This window comes from Zootoca vivipara, chromosome 5 (genome assembly GCF_963506605.1).
Source record: "Zootoca vivipara chromosome 5, rZooViv1.1, whole genome shotgun sequence".
NCBI classification, from domain to species: domain Eukaryota; kingdom Metazoa; phylum Chordata; class Lepidosauria; order Squamata; family Lacertidae; genus Zootoca; species Zootoca vivipara.
This window is the reverse complement of record NC_083280.1, coordinates 52,702,014-52,719,974: the sequence shown is the minus strand read 5'-3', so window position 1 is coordinate 52,719,974 and position 17,961 is coordinate 52,702,014.

Here is a 17,961-nt window from a genome sequence, read left to right as displayed (position 1 = left end):
TAGTCCCCAACATACCACCTGCTTTATACTTAGGAATACAGGAATCTAAATGATAACAAGCCAGACGATGCATCCATCTAGCCTAGGATTGTCAATGATGGCAGGCACTGGCTCTCCAGGATTCTCAGCAAAGTTTTTCTCACCACTTGCTATCTTCTCCTTTGGGCTGGGGATTGAACCTGGCATGGCCTTCATGTAAAGTGTGAGCTCTACATTTGAGCCAGGACAGTCTACATCAGGGAGAGGCATAGCTGCCAAGTTATCTCTTTTTTAAGGGAAATTCCATTATGCTGAATAGGCTTCCTCGCGAGAAAAGGGAAAACTTGGCAGCTATGGGGAGAGGTATGTATTAAAATGCATATGTTAGTGAAAATAACGAAGAAGAAGAAGAAGAAGAAGAAGAAGAAGAAGAAGAAGAAGAAGAAGAAGAAGAAGAAGAGTTTGGATTTGATATCCCGCTTTATCACTACCCAAAGGAGTCTCAAAGCGGCTAACATTCTCCTTTCCCTTCCTCTCCTACAACAAACACTCTGTGAGGTGGGTGGGGCTGAGAGACTTCAAAGAAGTGTGACTAGCCAAAGGTCACCCAGCAGCTGCATGTGGAGGAGCGGAGACGCGAACCTGGTTCCCCAGATCACGAGTCTACCGCTCTTAACCACTACACCACACTTGCTCATACATACTGATACATAAAATGCATCGTATTAAGGAACATTGCTTTCAAAATGTGTACATATTAGGAGTTGTTTACACAAAAAGGCTGACAAATTTTCATGAGAAAAATATATGTTGCAAAGTGATGCAGAATTTGAATAGCTGAACTTAAGGCTGGAAAATAAGAAACAGATACTTCCCATTTTTATGTAAGTACAGCAACATCGAGGGGGGCTAGATGCCCTTACAATAGAAATTGGTTCAAAAAACAGCTTTTTCTACTGGGGAAAATATACTGGGCGGGGTGGGGTGGGGGTTGCAGGAGAATAAATTCATTAAAAAACACTGTGGAGAGCTGCGTAAATGTTCTACCATGTAGTATGTTCTGGATCAGGGCCCCTGCAGTTTACACACGGGGGGAGGGGGAGAGAGTTTAGCCCTCACTGCAACAAACTTTCTTTGCAAAAGTCATTTGCACTGATGTTGCTGAATTGGGCCTAATGTCTATATTTGCTCTTCTCCATTCTTTTGGGACTGTGCCATGAGGTTTCAGATATAATAGCCATTGGTTATGAGAAGTTTATTTGATTAGCATTTGATTGTGAGTTATGTTATTTTCAGCACAGTGGTAAAGCATGCATTAATTGAGATAATGAGTATGAGCTGTAATTCAGCTCAGTAATCAAACTCATAAACCGACCATTATCAAATTTATAAACTCAGCATGTGAAAGTATCCTCAGTGATAATGAATTCACAGTCAGATTACTCCCTTGCAATTGTTGATAATCCTTGAAATATATCGCACTGGCTTGCATCTAATGTTTTATTTTGTGCAAAGTTCAGTCTCCCTTCTGCGGATAAAGAAATAAATAAAACAACAGAAAGTGAGGATCTCAACCACATATCTCGTAACCAGAATTAAATGTGATTCCCCCACCTGCTGCGCCAGGTATGCTTGCATGTAAGCATGGGATTTACACATGTGAAACCAGAAATGTGCCCCAACAGTGTGCGGACAGCAAAGTTCCATACATGGTGTTGGGCAGCAAAAGTGAGATAGGGCTATCGCCCTTGTGTCCTGTTTGTGGGCTTCCTATAGGCATCTGATTGGCCACTGTGGAAAATAGGGTGCTAGGTTAGATAGGGCTTTGGCATGATACACAAGGACTCTCCCTATGTTCGTACACCTCTCTTTCAGAGCTGATGAAATCAGTATTTTTGTCTGTGCCATGTGTGTGTTGTGTGTGAGTTCAGTTTTCAATACGCTGGTTCCACCGTTGGGGTGGCTGTAGGTCACTGCACCATCAGTGAGCCCCCTTGACAAGGTCATTCTTTTAGGTTGCATCTGATCCTCTTGAGTAATTATTTGCAAAGTAAACACGGCAGCACAACTAGGGTGGTGGGCCCTCTGCTGGTCTTGGGGTCTCAGGAAAATGCCTCACCTTGCCACCCTCTGGAGTCTGGACATTAAGAAGTATGAGTCACAAAACATAAATGGGATCACGAGAGACAGGCAGGAAGCTGCGAATGCAATGAAAAGCTTAACATTTAGGTTTGGTGCAGATACACTCTAGAGGCCAGCAATCACCATTATGTGTGCAGCAGTGCCCCTAGCACTGAAGTGAATGAGGCCCTTCAGCCCCTGTATAAATACAGACCATGTGCACTTCTGATGTTGTGGAGCTTTGAATCCAGAAGTGGCAACTAGGAGAGCTAGAACACTGCCTTGACATCAGGGACAAGCTTAGCAGGTGGCCCAGAAGATCCAAACCTCAGATCTTTCTCACTAGCCCCCAGATCTCCTGCCCCTTCTCCCATTTTATGTTGTGTTATTTGCTTTGTTTGCGGGATGGTTTTCTCTCTGAAAGCCACCCTATATTTACATCAATGCATACAAATTGAATGCAAACTTAAGTCATGGGCCTGCCCCCCCAGTCTTTTAACACTGCTTTGCCATGCCTTCCTTATTTGGTAAGTGAAAACTGAGTTTCTTAGGAACTGAAGTTCTGCTCCGAAGACCATGTTCTGCATAGAACTTTTCTCATATTAAGAGAATTAGAAGTACTGTAAGTGAATCTTTAAAATAGCAGGCTTCTCTATACAGTACCTATGGCATGGCAGATACTTTAAGGTGAACTTCTCTGGCATTATTTACATTTTTAAAACTCATGTATTCATATCTGTTTTGAAAGTTAGCTCTTTCAGATGATTGCACTCTTTCACATCAATATTCCCTCTCTCTCTCTCTTTTTAATCCAACAGTAGGGTTGCCATATTTCAAACAATGAAAAACCAGAGGGCCAAGGTTGTTGAGCTATTTTTAGTTTTAGTAGTTTAGCTTTTTTGGCATAATCGCATTAAGAATTGCTGTTTTTAGCTGTTTTTTATGTAAAATCAGCAAAAATGGCACTGCCAACATAGGCTGACATACGTTCGGATTTTCAATGTCTTTTTGCCGATTTCTGCCTGCACACTACTGCAGAATGCGGTATTCCGGATATGTCCAGGAAATTTCAGATGTATGGCAACCTTATAACAGCAAATGCTATTCACGTATGAGGACGACTGCCCACCCCACCCCTACCACCGCTGAGCTTTCTTTTTTATTTTTGATCTCTCAGAGATGGAAGAGCCTCACCAATTATGTGCATTACGTCTCCCTCCTCCTTTAAGAAAAGTTCACTTTCACTCTTTCAATGCGTTTGGCATTTCTACACAGGTTAAATGTTGTGCCAACAGAAGCAATGCTGATTTCCTAACATTGTTGTATTAACATACCTCAAATTTCGCCCAGAGCAAAGGGAAATGATGTTGTTTGGAATGAGATGGTAATTTACTTTCCATGGCTCTGAGTCCTAAGGCATCTTCTTGGGACATGACAGCCAGCTGTGTAAATTGAAATGGGCAAACAATTGTCCACTGGGGGCTCCAGTATCTCAAAAGCTGTCTTCTGTGTGGTTTCCCTGCTCACATAGACAACGGTGTTATTTTATTTTTGCAGAGATCACTGGGGTTTAGCTATCAAATAAATGGACACTTCAGCCCATATCATCTGTCTGCATTAAGGGGGAATATAAGTGGCATCCATGCAAGCTATAGTAAAGGAACAGTAGCTTCTGGCTCTTGCTATCAAAAGATCAAAAGGAAATGGCAGGGCATTGGGAGAAGGCAAAATCACAACCTCTCCCTGGGCAGCTTGCAAGTGGATATCTCATGTACAAGTTAGGACAGGCATTAAATTGGTCATGCTTCAACTTTTGATTTTGTTTGCATTTAACATCTGCACTTCAGCTTTGGCCTCGAGCCTTTTGTCCTTTTCGTAGCCCTCCTCAACAAAGCCGTGGAAAGCTGATCCCCTATTTACAATAACAGCCCCAGATTGAGAGGTCATTCCTCACAGCAAAATCCAGCGCTGACATTGTTTCATATAATATCGATTCCCATATCCAAGGTGATACCTTAGCCGTCCTTGGCCAGGTTTCGACGCTGATGATTTCATTAGGGGGACTTGATGAAGTCATGAGAAAAACTGTCAGAAGTGTTTAGATCATAATGAGTCTTGTTCTATGGCAGCTGATAAAATCCTCAAACTGGGGGCCATGTGTTGTTCGCATTTATTGGAGGCTCTTTAGAACAACTTCCTTTCTGGCATGAAAGCTCCAGCTTTACTTTTATGTGTTCGGATGTTTGGTGCTATGTGTGCCAATAGAAACCTTTTCCTGTTTCTGAATAGCAAGATGATGATGATGATGATGATGATGATTATTATTATTATTATTATTATGACATGTCAGCACATAAATAGTGTGCTGATGTGGCCCTCCCACCTACACTCAGTAAGATGCAATATATGGCATAAAACCAGATGGATGGCTTTTGATGCACTGGAAGGGATATTCCAAGCTAACTTCCTTCCTCCTGCTAGCCCATGCTGCTCTTTCTTTTCAATTTCTCCTGTCCTCCTTACCCTCCAAAGTCCAACAGCAACTCTCCTCCCCATGGCAAGAGTTGCCATTCCATTGCAGTTGCTCAGCAACCTTCTAGCCTTGCAAATGGTGAGCTAGGACTGGAACAGGGCCTAGAATTTGACTCAGTTTGCAATGTGCGTGGGGGAAAGGCACACTAATGCCGGGGGGGGGTGTTTTCTACCCCAATGATATTTCCACTGTACAGGGGGGTGTTTTCAATTACAAACAACAAAAACTATCTTTTATAGTAAAAATGTTATGAATATATTGTAGGCTGTCTAGAAAAAAAACTGTATTACAACTCAGAACCAACATCAACTAACATTAGGCTTAATGGTTTCGTGGGGAGTTTCTCTGGCTCCATTAAGAAACTTACAAGAAAACTGTCCTTGCTTGGAGAAATATGGTTGTGACAACCAATTGACACCTCACACACTTTCTTGACCTTACCTGACCTTTCTCTGACCATTAGCTTATGGAAAAAAATGATGACGTGTTTTACTACCCCATTGGTTGAGGTAATGAACACACCCTAATGGCAAAATTTGATGCATTTTTTCAGTCATTTTATGCCACATGTGTTTGTTTTTTTGCAGAAGGAAAACAGTGTTAACTGAATGAAATTTGGGGGTGTTGCCCAGGTGACCATTTGTGACACTGCCATAGAAGGATTACCCTGTAGGTTCACTTATGTGTGAATTGCACACAATGGAAAGTATGTTGGGAAGGCTTTGTGTGGCCATAATTGAATGAAGGTTGGAGATGAATCTTACCTAATTGGTCCTTTCTGAATCAACACAGTGTATGAGAGATTCAAGGGGCCACATCTGGGCTCACACCAATGATGGGCTAATGAGCCCGTTCCACTTTTTCCGTAGTCCTGGGGGAATGGCAAACCACAGTTTGGGAAACCATGATCCACAGAACACAAACATATACGCCCGCCCATAACTCCTCGATGATGTCCCTTCATCGTATCTGGGAAACTCATATTTCAGCATGGATAGGAAACTACCTCGACTTTAACAGGTAAATCCAAATTAGCAGAAGTGCAGTTTCATGATCCCAATAAAATGGCGACACTTATTCTTTTTAAAAGGCCTATTTAAGCTCAATTTTATGATGCTTATCTTTATCTTGTGTGAAGCCCTTCAAAATGTATGCAACCACATTGTTATTTCAAGGCTTACAAACAAGATATATCGGCTGTCAATGATTCTTCAGAGAAGAAGTCATGGGAATTGTATAAACAGAAAGTTATGTACTAACTCTTCTTATGTATGACTAACTGCATAAATGTTGCTTCCTTTTGATTCTTAACAGATGGTTTATTTCTCCAGAGGAATTATGGAGGAATTCATAAACTGGCATCATGGGCATGCTGAGGTGGAACTAAATGAGCCCCCTCCCCATTCAGCTGTCCCCATATTTACCTTCATGTATTTCTCAAACATACATACAGACTGTTGCACTTCTTTTGGAACCAGGGGACCCATGTTGAAGTGGAGTGGGGAGTTGTTTACCATGCCAAGATCACTGTTTCAAGTCAATTTTTCAACAGCTTCTGCTGCCAGTAATTTTGACGCAACATACAAAAAGATAGAGAAACCTTCACAATTTAATGGGATTGTAGAATAGCACAAGGTCAAAAAAAAACCACAAAAAGAAGATGAAATTAATTGATGAAGTTCCAATGGTGAATACAGCAGAATCAATGTCATGTAGTGGTTAGAGTACTGGACTAGGATCTGGGAGAGCAGGGTTCGAATCCCCACCAGTGGCAGACCTCGGGGTATCAAATTTCAGTGGCACTCAGTGTGACACCAAAATCCCTCCCCCATGCCTCTCACCTTTCATTCCACCTCATACTTGTGGCAGCAGCTGCAGTGCCCTCAAGGCTCCACAATCACTGAAACTGAACAGGTCGTGCTCCCCTAAAAATGCCTCTGCCCCCACTAAGCCACAAAGCTCAAGGGGTGACCTTCGGCCTATCTTGTGGAAGGTTATAGGTTATTCTGATGTCAGTCCTACACATTGGACAGCCATTCAAATATTGACCATGGCTAAATTACCGGTAGTTCCATTTATTTCAGTGGGTCTACTCTGTGTGTAACTTAGCTGGCTACAACCCAAAGGTTCTGGTGAAGAGGTGAGCAGTTTACTAGAAAGTGACTATACCGAATTTTTAAATGTGAATTACTTGCTTCTTTCCAGGAAAGAAAGTATTTATGGTTCCATCAAATTCTTGCTCATTTCAAAGGCCTTGGATCTTTCTGTTACTGGCTCAGATATTATAAAATGTTCCCTGCTTATTAAAGTTTTGTCACTGGCTCAGCTTCAGTTCTTTCTATGACCTGTTTTTGAAGGATTCTAGACTGCTTAAGATGGTTTAACTTTCAATCATTTGTGTGTTATTTTTAAAAAGGGGAAATTCCAAGAACATATAAAATAAAGTTACCTTTTTAAATCAGTGTTGTTGCTGTATATCATTTTTACAAAACCTAACCCAGAACTCGCATTCCCAATTCTTAGAGGCATAAAGTCAGTATCAAAATATTTAAATGAACATTTAATATTTTGATTGGCATTTTCTTGTATACAGAATTCCCTTCACTGTAAGGCAAGTTTGTTTTTTCCCACTTATGTTCAGCACCATTTGTAATTTACTGAGTTTTAAAATAGTTTAAAAAAAGCGGTATTATGTAAAAAGAACAAAGATTCTTACAACACCTTCAAGACTAACAAATTTATTATAGCATAAGATTTTGTGGACTACATCAGGGAAAGGAAGTATTATTAAGTGCATAACTTGCTGTTCATGTGCCTGATGAACACATTTGTTAGCCTTTTCAATGCCAAAAATATATTTGCACTTTTGACTGCAAAAGTTCAGCACAGCTACCCTTGTGGAAAAGACTACAATTCTACATGTTATAATTTTGTTCTAATATGAGTTTGTTTTGAAAATGCAGGAATATATTAAATTAATTATGGGGGTGAGGAATGCTATACCCAATTTTTGCTTTATGGTGTGTGTGTGTGTGTGTGTGTGTGTGTGTGTGTGTGTGTGTGTTCAAAATGCACCTAAGAGGGGAGAAAAGGAGGAGGATGGAAGGATTTCTACTCTGACCATACCTGTATGTGCAGATTCCTATTGCAGGACACTACTTGCAGAGGGCTGTGTATTCTGTCAGACTCTGTGAACTTTGGTATATCAGTAGTCCATTAGTTCATCATCTGAGGCCCTTCTTCATGTGCCTCCTTCATGAGAGGTCCAGAGGGTGACAATACAAGAACGGGCCTTTTCTGTAGCGGCTCCCTGTTTGTGGAATGCTCTCCCCTAGGAAGCTGATCTGGCGCCTTCATTATACACCTTTAGGCACCAGGTGAAAACATTCCTCTTCAACCAAACCTTGAGCTGGTTAATATTCTGTGGCCTTTTAAATGTGTTTGTGGTGGTGGAGGGTGTTATTGTTTTGTTTTAACTATTTTTTGTGTTCTTTTATCCTGTATTTTTATCTTGTGAACCACCCTTCGAATAAAGGGTGGTATATAAATTTAATAATTAATAATAATAGTAAATACCCAATCAGTGCTGAATCTGAAACCCCTGCTAGTCAACTGCTCCCATGCATGGATGCTTGCCGCACACTGGACCAGACTGCTACGCATGAGGAGGAGCTCTACACATGTACCTTAGTACCCATAGAAAGCCCATTCACATACTGGCCGAAGGCATGAGTGGCAGGGGTCTGGCTGCTATGTGCACTGAGGGTGGGGAAAGGGGCTGGCCTGAGTAACCCCCAAGAACCTCCTCCCCACCCCATGTTATTTCAGTGTCCTGTTCAAAGTTCAAAGATTGGGGTATACTATGGGGTGATAGTTTCTTGGGCTCCATGACCACTGCTGTCACAAAATTAAAATATGCCTGCTTCTTGGGGGGGAAAGCAATGACAAACCTAGACAGTATCTTAAAAAGCAGAGACATCACCTTGCCGACAAAGGTCCATATAGTTAAAGCTATGGTTTTCCCAGTAGTGATGTATGGAAGTGAGAGCTGGACCATAAAGAAGGCTGATTGCCGAAGAATTGATGCTTTTGAATTATGGTGCTGGAGGAGACTCTTGAGAGTCCCATGGACTGCAAGAAGACCAAACCTGTCCATTCTGAAGGAAATCAGCCCTGAGTGCTCACTGGGAGGACAGATCCTGAAGCTGAGGCTCCAATACTGTGGCCACCTCATGAGAAGAGAAGACTCCCTGGAAAAGACCCTGATGTTGGGAAAGATTGAGGGCACTAGGAGAAGGGGACGACAGAGGACAAGATGGTTGGACAGTGTTCTCAAAGCCACCAACATGAGTTTGACCAAACTGCGGGAGGCAGTGGAAGACAGGCGTGCCTGGCATGCTCTGGTCCATGGGGTCACAAAGAGTCGAACACGACAAACGACTAAACAACAACAACAACATGAGAAGATAGGGGACTGCGGCCGAAAGAGGGAACTGGCAGGAATCTTCATCTTCACATTAGAAGAGGAGTGGCCAAGGAGCCAAGCCAATTGTCTGTGTCCTGCTGCTATAAAGAAGGGGGAAATGGAACTTAAGTGGGAATTACGCTAATGTTAAATGTTTCTTTTTATTGTTTATCGGGAATTCATCACTACCCTGGTTATTTACCTGCAGAAATAAAAAGAAGTCTATGTTGGTTGGATATTTTTATTTACTAAAAGAATAAACATATGATATGCAGGACCAGCACTGTGATATGTTTGGGGGAAACACATTTGAAGAGTCAATTAAAGGATTATTAAAAGCTACTAATAGGATCATTTGTTGTATCAAATTGTTCCCCTCTCTGTGAGTGCAAATTAACAGGACAACCCTGCTCATGTCTACGCAGACGCAAGTCCCTTTTAAGTTCCGTGGGGCTTACTCCATAGCTGCCAAGTTATCCCTTTTTTAAAGGGATTTTCCATTATGCTGAATAGGCTTCCTCGCGAGAAAAGGGAAAACTTGGCAGCTATGGCTTACTCCCAGGCCACTGCTATGGGATTGCAGTTTTAAGCTACTTTTTATTAGAATTTGCGTTTTAAGTGTGCCTTAAACTGATGGTTTATAGACTTTCAAATTTTGATTTAATAAGTGTATAATTTCGTATTTCATGTTTTACTTCACCTTGATTTGCATCCATGTGTGCATGAGTCTGAACTGACTTACACCCTGTTCAGTAAAGGACTGCAGCAAGATCATTTCTAAGGTTTAACTGCAAGAGAATTGTTGTGAGTTACAGGAAATTAAAAAATTCCTGCAATACCAGCCCACTACTCAAAGTCAATCTGTGGTATCCCACAATACACTGTGCTCTGAAGTCGAGCCAGAATGATTTTTGAAGAGTAATTTCAAGCCTTATAAAGGGTCACATCATGTATTAAAGCCATATTTGCTTCTGTGTTTTGTAAATTTCAAGCTCATTACTAAACCTTTGTCTCTTTTGCTGTATGTCTGGCTTTGAACTCTGCTTCATCAATCTGGTCCTGAAAAGTCCAAAGAAAAACAGTGTCACACATTTTCCATGTGAAAATGTGATAAAACATAAATAGTTACGATCCTGGGTAACAGACCTATAAAGGTGACAGCGGAAAAAAATCAACTTTATTTTAACAATTGATTTTTATATATGTTTAACTCACAGACAGGAAGGGGGGAGGCTGGAAAGCATTTCAGCCCCCCCCCTTTCTAGAATGTGCTGAGCACGGACTTAGCAGGAGATCAGGGGGTCTCAGCACCTTGCATGATTAGGTCCTCTGGGACGAGAACAATGGCTGGGTATTATTCTGGATCTCTTCTGTGTTCTGTACTCAGGTCAGTATTTGACTGAAGCAAGCACAGCACTGAGCTCCCTCTTTATGATAAACCACATGCAATTTGGCATCAGCAAAATGTGTCCATATGCAAAATTAAATTGCAAATCTGGGAATAATTTCCATAGGAAGTGTTGGGAGAAAAAAGGAGGCTATCACATAATCCAAAATTCCCCCTCTGGATTTCGGCTGATTGGTTAACTTTTGCAGCTCCTAAACTATACCCCTGATGTATTTTTAGGTTCAGAACCTCCATGATATAATAGCCCAGGAAAGTGTGTGTGCTCTACGGTGCAGTAAATCCAATTCAGAGTAGGTGTAAATTTGCACAAAGCCTAGAGAGATGATCACACTCCTACCAAAAGCATGAGTATTATTCTTCATATTCTACTATCCGTAATGCATAATACATAAATCTCTGCCCCCTGTTCTCTAATTCCTGTGCCTTTGCACTTTTTAACTTAAAGTGCTGGACAAAAGCAAACGAGAACTGCAATGAATTACACTCTGTGGGTGGGCAGGGAGGAAAGGTGACCTGGGGAACCACCTGGCAAAAGTGCCTGGCAGCAGCATGCAAAACAGTGGCCAACTGTGGCCAGCAGTCCTGAGGGTGGGTGGGCCCTGAACTGCCACCTGAGACAAAGGTCCCAATGTGGCCAATGGGAGGGCCCTCTGTGATTCAGGCTCCAATTTGTCACAGCGAGACCTTAGTTGTCAGCACTGTACCTCATTCTTGCACACACAACACACCACTCATTTCAGGCATTCCACAGACAACAACGGGGTAGGGGGGAGAACACCTGAAATTCTGAGTCCTTTTCACCTTTTTGCAAGAGAAAACAACCATGTCAAGGAAGGGACTATCAATTTTGCCTCATCAACCTTGCATAGGGACTGCCACCAGTTAACCCAAGATATTTCAAATACTGTGTCTCTCCACCATCCAACTCTTTCAATCCTGAAGCTCTTGGGTAATTTGTTCTTCTCTGCACCCACGGACTGAGGGATTTTACAGCTCTTGTCTTCCCTCTAGGGTGATGGTCCAGCTTGTGGCACATTTGCAGAATGTTTTGTTCTAACTGTCCCATGTTATACTGTCTTTAGTCTGTCTATAACTCACCCCACTAATACTATAGATGTATGGGAGCTACTGTGGTTAGAGTGTTGGACCTGAGAGACCAGGATTCCCCACTCGGCCATGAAGCTCAAAGAGTTACCTTAGCCAGTCACTGCCTTTCAGCCAAAGCTACTTTGCAGGGTTGCTGTGGGGATTAATGAGGAGGTGAAGAACCAAGTGCACTACCTTGAGCTCATTGGACAAAAAGGTGTAATACAAATGCCGTAAAATAAATGGAATTGTCCCTGGTTACTCAATACTTATGATGTCTGGGTTAGTCAGAGAGAGAGCGACAGAGAGAGAGATGGTGCTGGAGAAGACGCTTGAGAGTCAGTGCTCACTGGAAGGACAGATCCTGAAGCTGAGGCTCCAATACTTTGGCCACCTCATGAGAAGAGAAGACTCCCTGGAAAAGACCCTGATGTTGGGAAAGATGGAGGGCACAAGGAGATGGGGACAACAGAGGATGAGATGGTTGGACAGTGTTCTCAAAGCCACCAACATGTGTCTGACCAAACTGCGGGAGGCAGTGGAAGACAAGAGTGCCTGGCATGCTCTGGTCCATGGGGTCACTAAGAGTCGGACACGACTAAATGACTAAACAACAATTCCTATTACTATTTCTATGATTGAGGCAGCACCTTCAGATATTAAACTGCAATGGGAGTAGACCCTTAGATCTTTTCGACCTGAGATCCCTGGGCCTGATTCAACTAACTTTTTCTTTTTTCTTTTTTTGTAGCATTTTAATATTCTACTATATGATATGAATTATTTTGCTTTACTTTGTTTGCAAATAGAAGATAAGCAGAGATAAAGTGTGAGTGACTGGGAAAGGAGAAATGTTGATTTGCTATACTTTTTATACTTTCAACTATTGAAAGCACAGTTCAGTGTGCAGGTGTCACTAAGTCATTTCTGCAGATCTCCGTTCACTGAATTAAACAGTTAACAAGAACTCTGCTGATGTGAAAGTCTTCCATGTGGTTATTATAAACTAATGCTGGAAAATATCAGTTAAACTGGAAAACACATGTATGAGGCTGGGTTTGAGGTAATGTGCAACAGAGCCAAAAAATAAAATAAAATGGAAAGCAATAACAAGGCCTAAAGTTCCATGTGGCTAATTTTGAGGATGTATTCATCTTAAAAGCACAAAACTGGTTTTTCAAACAATCCCATGAATTACCATAGACAGACAGTTCAGTATGATTTGAATAACCAACCCCTGAACTAGGAACTTCAGTGCTATTGCAAAACTAAGCTTGGAGCTTTTGGAAGATGAGGAATGGCCATTCATCCTGGTGTTTTAAGGGAGTTACTATATATTCCCAATTAGGTCATTACTGCAATGTTCTAAAGTAGACTTCCTCAACCTCGGCCCTCCAGATGTTTTTGGCCTACAACTCCCATGATCCCTAGCTAGCAGAACCAGTGGTCAGGGATGATGGGAATTGCAGTCTCAAAACATCTGGAGGGCCGAGGTTGAGGAAGCCTGTTCTAAAGGCTGTGTGAAATTGTGTGGCCATACATCTTCTGTAGGAGACCTCAGAACAAGAGGCTCAACCAGGCCTTCTATCGATCTCTGTTTGATACCATATAACTCTCTTGTGATTTATACAAATTTGACTGTATTTTTTATTGTTATTCTGGCTCGTACCCCCAGATCTGTGTCAATACATGGTTTCTAAAAGCACATCTGTACAACATCTGTGTAGCACAAAACTGGGGGCACAGAAAGCCAGCAGTGGCAACAGGCAGGAAGCAGAAAGCGGTTACACCCACTGAAAGGCTGAAAGGCTCAGTGCTCAGGCCATGGGGAGCAGCCGGGGCAGACCACCCATTGTGGAGGCCAGGGCAGGGACCCTGAACTTTGACCCTGAGGTTCTTGCCTAGAAGAACTACAGCCTCTTCATGGCTGAGCAAAAGAGGATGAATGAGAAACAAAGTCTGTAGTGTAAGGATGGATAAATGAGTATATTGGTATTAACATCCCTGGATTTTTGGGAAATGAACACACCACAGCTTAACCACTGCTTCCATGTTTTAATTGGATGGAAATTGGTTTGAGGGGAAACACATCAAAAATGAGCATTTCTCAAGAAGTTACAGGACACATATGGATTGTGGGTGATGTATACTCGGATTCAAACACCAGCGCTGGCAGTATAGTGGACCCAGAGTAAACGGTAAAGTGTACACAGCCTAAGGCTTGCTCAGGTCCCAAGTGATGTTAAGTCTAAGAGGCCCCATAGCATTACCCCCCAAAAGTGCATTATTCTAACAGAAAAGGCAATGGCAACAGAAAGAAAAAACTTTTATATCTGCATATAAACTGGCACATAGGCAAGGATGTAGCATATTCAGCTTGTGCGTAAATTGATTTCAGTCAGCACAGAACATATGTATATCATCATGTAGAACTTCTGCCCCCGCCATCTTTGCTAACTTACTTGCGGCATTGCTTGTTTAGCAATGTGACTCCTAGCAATCTAAGAGCAGATCCATTTAATGCTGCTATTTAATCTGGCCACTGGTGATTTTGCTGCTGTTGTAACAGTTGAGGTAGTCTGGGTAATTCATTAAACAGCTCCTGGAAAGGATTCAAGTATCTTTATATTAAACTAATGAAAATCACTAGTCTGATATCAAAAGAGTTGCAATTATGAAAACCACCCTCATGGCAGAGGCCCATCGTCTTTCATTTGGCCCTGGTACAATTACAATACATGCATACTTCTTAAATAAGATACAGTTTAGGGCTTATGGATGAATGTTTTGGGTTAAAAGGGAATTCTGGTGATACTTTAAGAAGGTTCCAGATGCAAACTGATACTTACATATCCAACTACCAGCCTTTTAAAGCAGTTTGACATCCCTACCAACCTCACCACTAACAGAATTAATTTCTGACAAAATGGTGACAATGGCTAAGTAGAAGTGGTAAAGGGGATAGAAAGAATCGAGCTGAAGTTGTCAAAAGTCTTTAAAGCAATTTCATCGCCTTAAACTTAATGGGGCTGAAAGATAAGTGGTATGGTGTCGTTTTGCAATCCTATGCTATGTGGAGAACTTGATAATCCATCAAAGATGTCTTTGCTTTTCTGCTTGATTTTAAACAGTCATCAGTGGTAACTTTAAACGGTAGATGCATTATAATGTTAGTTGCAAATTATTTCAAGAAAATATGAGTTTACACCCTAAAATCTGGATCTGTACTTCCCTGAAGCTGCAGGATTTTAAAGGCTATATATCTAAATCTGCTTTCTTAAAGGAGCACACCATCTTAAAAGGAACGGAAGCAAATTTCCAAATCTAGCAGTCCATAAATGAAAATGAAGATACAAGGAATGGCTTCCAGTTTTAACTCAAGCTGATGCCATGTTAAAATGTTTGGCAACTGCCCTGGCACAATGTCAAAAGTAGAGGAGTTAGGGTGTCGTTTAACTCTTTCTCACCCACTACTTTTCTTTCATGACTTCGTCCCCCAAGTTATTTTTCCCAGTGAGATTCTTTGGTCATATTTATTTCTAAAAATGTGCCTGGAACTCAAGGGAGACAAGCAGCTTGTTCTCTCCCTCCCCACCATTTATATTCTTACATATAAATGTAAGAATGTGGCCCGGAAACTACAACTAATCCAGAATGCGGCAGCTAGACTGGTGACTGGGAGCAGCTGCCGAGACCGTATAACACCGGTCCTGAAAGACCTACATTGGCTCCCAGTATGTTTCTGAGCACAATTCAAACTGTTGGTGCTGACCTTTAAAGCCCTAAACGGCCTTGGTCCATCTCCACTCCCATCATTCTGCCAAGACACTGAGGTCCAGCGCCGAGGGCCTTCTGGCAGTTCCCTCACTGTGAAAAGCAAAGCTACAGGGAACCAGGCAGAGGGCCTTCTCAGTAGTGACACCCGCCCTGTGGCACGCCCTCCCATCAGATGTCAAAGAGATAAACAACTACCTGACATTTAGAAGACATCTGAAGGCAGCCCTGTTTAGGGAAGTTTTTAATGTGTGACATTTTAATGTATTTTTTTATCTTTGTTGGAAGCCACCCAGAGTGGCTGGGGAAACCCAGCCAGATAGGTGGGGTACAAATTATTATTACTATTATTATTATTATTATTATTATTATTATTATTATTATTATTAGTGTTGTCATGCCAAGAAGTGGTGAATAGGCAATCCAGGAGAGCTGTTTCCAGGCTGCAGCAAAAAAAAAAAAACCCTCCTCCGACCCAGTTTGGTTGACTCCTCAACCTGCCAGACCTGGGTCCCCTGTCTCCAAGACCTAGATCTCAAGGCTGCTTAGTAGTGCCTCTACTGGCCACCTATGGGATATGCTGCTTCTGGGCCACTCTGTCAGTCTGAAGAGTCAGGTGCAGGAGTGCGGGAACAAGAAAGGCAGTCTGAGGCACCAGCCCCAGCCAACATAGCCAATGATCAGAGATGATGGGAACTATAGTCAAAAGATATGGGAGACACCAGTTTAGAAAGCGTGCTCTAAAATCTTTCACCAGTGATGGACAACTGGAGGCCCAGGAACCACAGCCATCTCCCAAAGGCTCTCCAGACATCTCATCTGTTCCTGATCTTAAGGACCATCACCCCACCTCTGCACACATAGAGCATTTTGAAACTCGGTCGCTTTCATGCTAGCGAAGACACAGGGAGTGGGTTCTGTAGGGCCATCTCCTCCAGTGTGGAAGCAGCAGAAGCTTTGTGAGAGTTCTCCTCTTCTCCTTCTCAAGCAGCTCACATTGGAATGCAAGCTAAGACCTAGATGGATGGAGGGGAGACAGAACTGCACCACTATGCCCAACATCATGAATGGCACTAAACTCACCCTCCTAATGTGGGCGTTTATACCATGGAAGCCTATGTGCCTGCAGCTGCTTGTGCAAAAGCTTTCCCAGTACATACATCTCAAGTCCAGGGAGCCAGGCGGGTGACCAGGGGTAGGTTCTGCAGAATTGTCCCTCTTCTCCATGTGCAGCTTCAGTGCCTGAACAGGGCTGCAGACTGGGGTGCATAGACAGAGAGGATGCCTGTGCCTGAGCATATGTGGGCACAAGCTGACTCTTCAGTTGGAAATCTGGTACCTCTTAGAAATTAGATGCTGACCCATGTCCTATGGAATTCTTCCTCCGCCCCTCAACTTCATTGTTATTCAGAAGGCAAACTGTGTTTGTACAAAGACGTTTATTATTTTAAAGATCATTCCCAATGTGGAAATGTTAATATGAATATTTGTGGTTAATTCTCCAGGGGGAATACCCCCCAAATAATATCTTTAAAGTAAACTAGATTCTTGGAGCATTTCCTTAGATTGGAACTGGGCATGGTGTCACATGCATGGCCAATACCAAAGGCATCTCCCGCATCTCCTTCACCTCATCCTGCTGTAATGTCTAGTCAACACGAAGCACATGGCATGGCATCATTGTGCTGGAAGCACACCAACGCAGCTGCTTTGCATCCTTTTCTGGCTGCTGGGGCACACATGCATGTGTGCACATGCCAGGAGCAGTGGTGGTGTGGAAGGTCAACAGAACCCACCAGGCCAGGCCAGGCCTCGCTGCCAAAATTGTCGGGCACAGGGCATCCACGGAGCCCGCGAACCAGCTCAGTCCTGGCCACCGGAGCCAAGCAAGACTGTGCTGTGCCCCTGTCCTATGTGTGGTGGGCCCCAGTCGACAAACACGGCCCTTTGCCAGAAACACACACACACCCCGATGCTGGCCAGGTGGCTATTCAGCAAGGGAGCAGGGCTCTGAGACTCAGAGACAACCCCCCCCCGAGGTAGGCAAGGTGGGACTTGCACCCCTGAAAAAGCATGCACATGGGACTACGGGCCTCCTGCCCCCCCCCCCCACTATGCCCCTGTGCCAATGCCCTTGCATGCAGCAGCCAATCAAGGAAAGTAGAGATACACAAACTTGGAAAGGGATGGTGTCACAGACACTGCCCATTTTGGCATTATTAGACAATGCTGGGGAAAGAGGAGGAGGAGGAGGAGGAGGAGGAGGAGGAGGAGGAGGAGGAGGAGGAGGAGGAGGAGGAGCTGAGTCTTTTTCAGGCAGTGGCAGCTGTACATCTGTCATAATGGTTAGTGTCAGTCTTATTGTCTCTAAAGAATGATCCCCAAAACACCTTTTCAAGTCAACTCAGATAAACTCAGAAAAAGGTTCATGCAACTCTTTGCTTCCCAGTTGCTTTCAACAAGCAAGATGTATCCAGGTGGCCAAAAGCCCAGTAACATCAACACAGAGAACTTCCAAAATTGACAGGATGACTTAGCACAAAACAGTAACAGCTGATTCATTCATTACTGGGCAAATGTTCATAATCTGTGGAT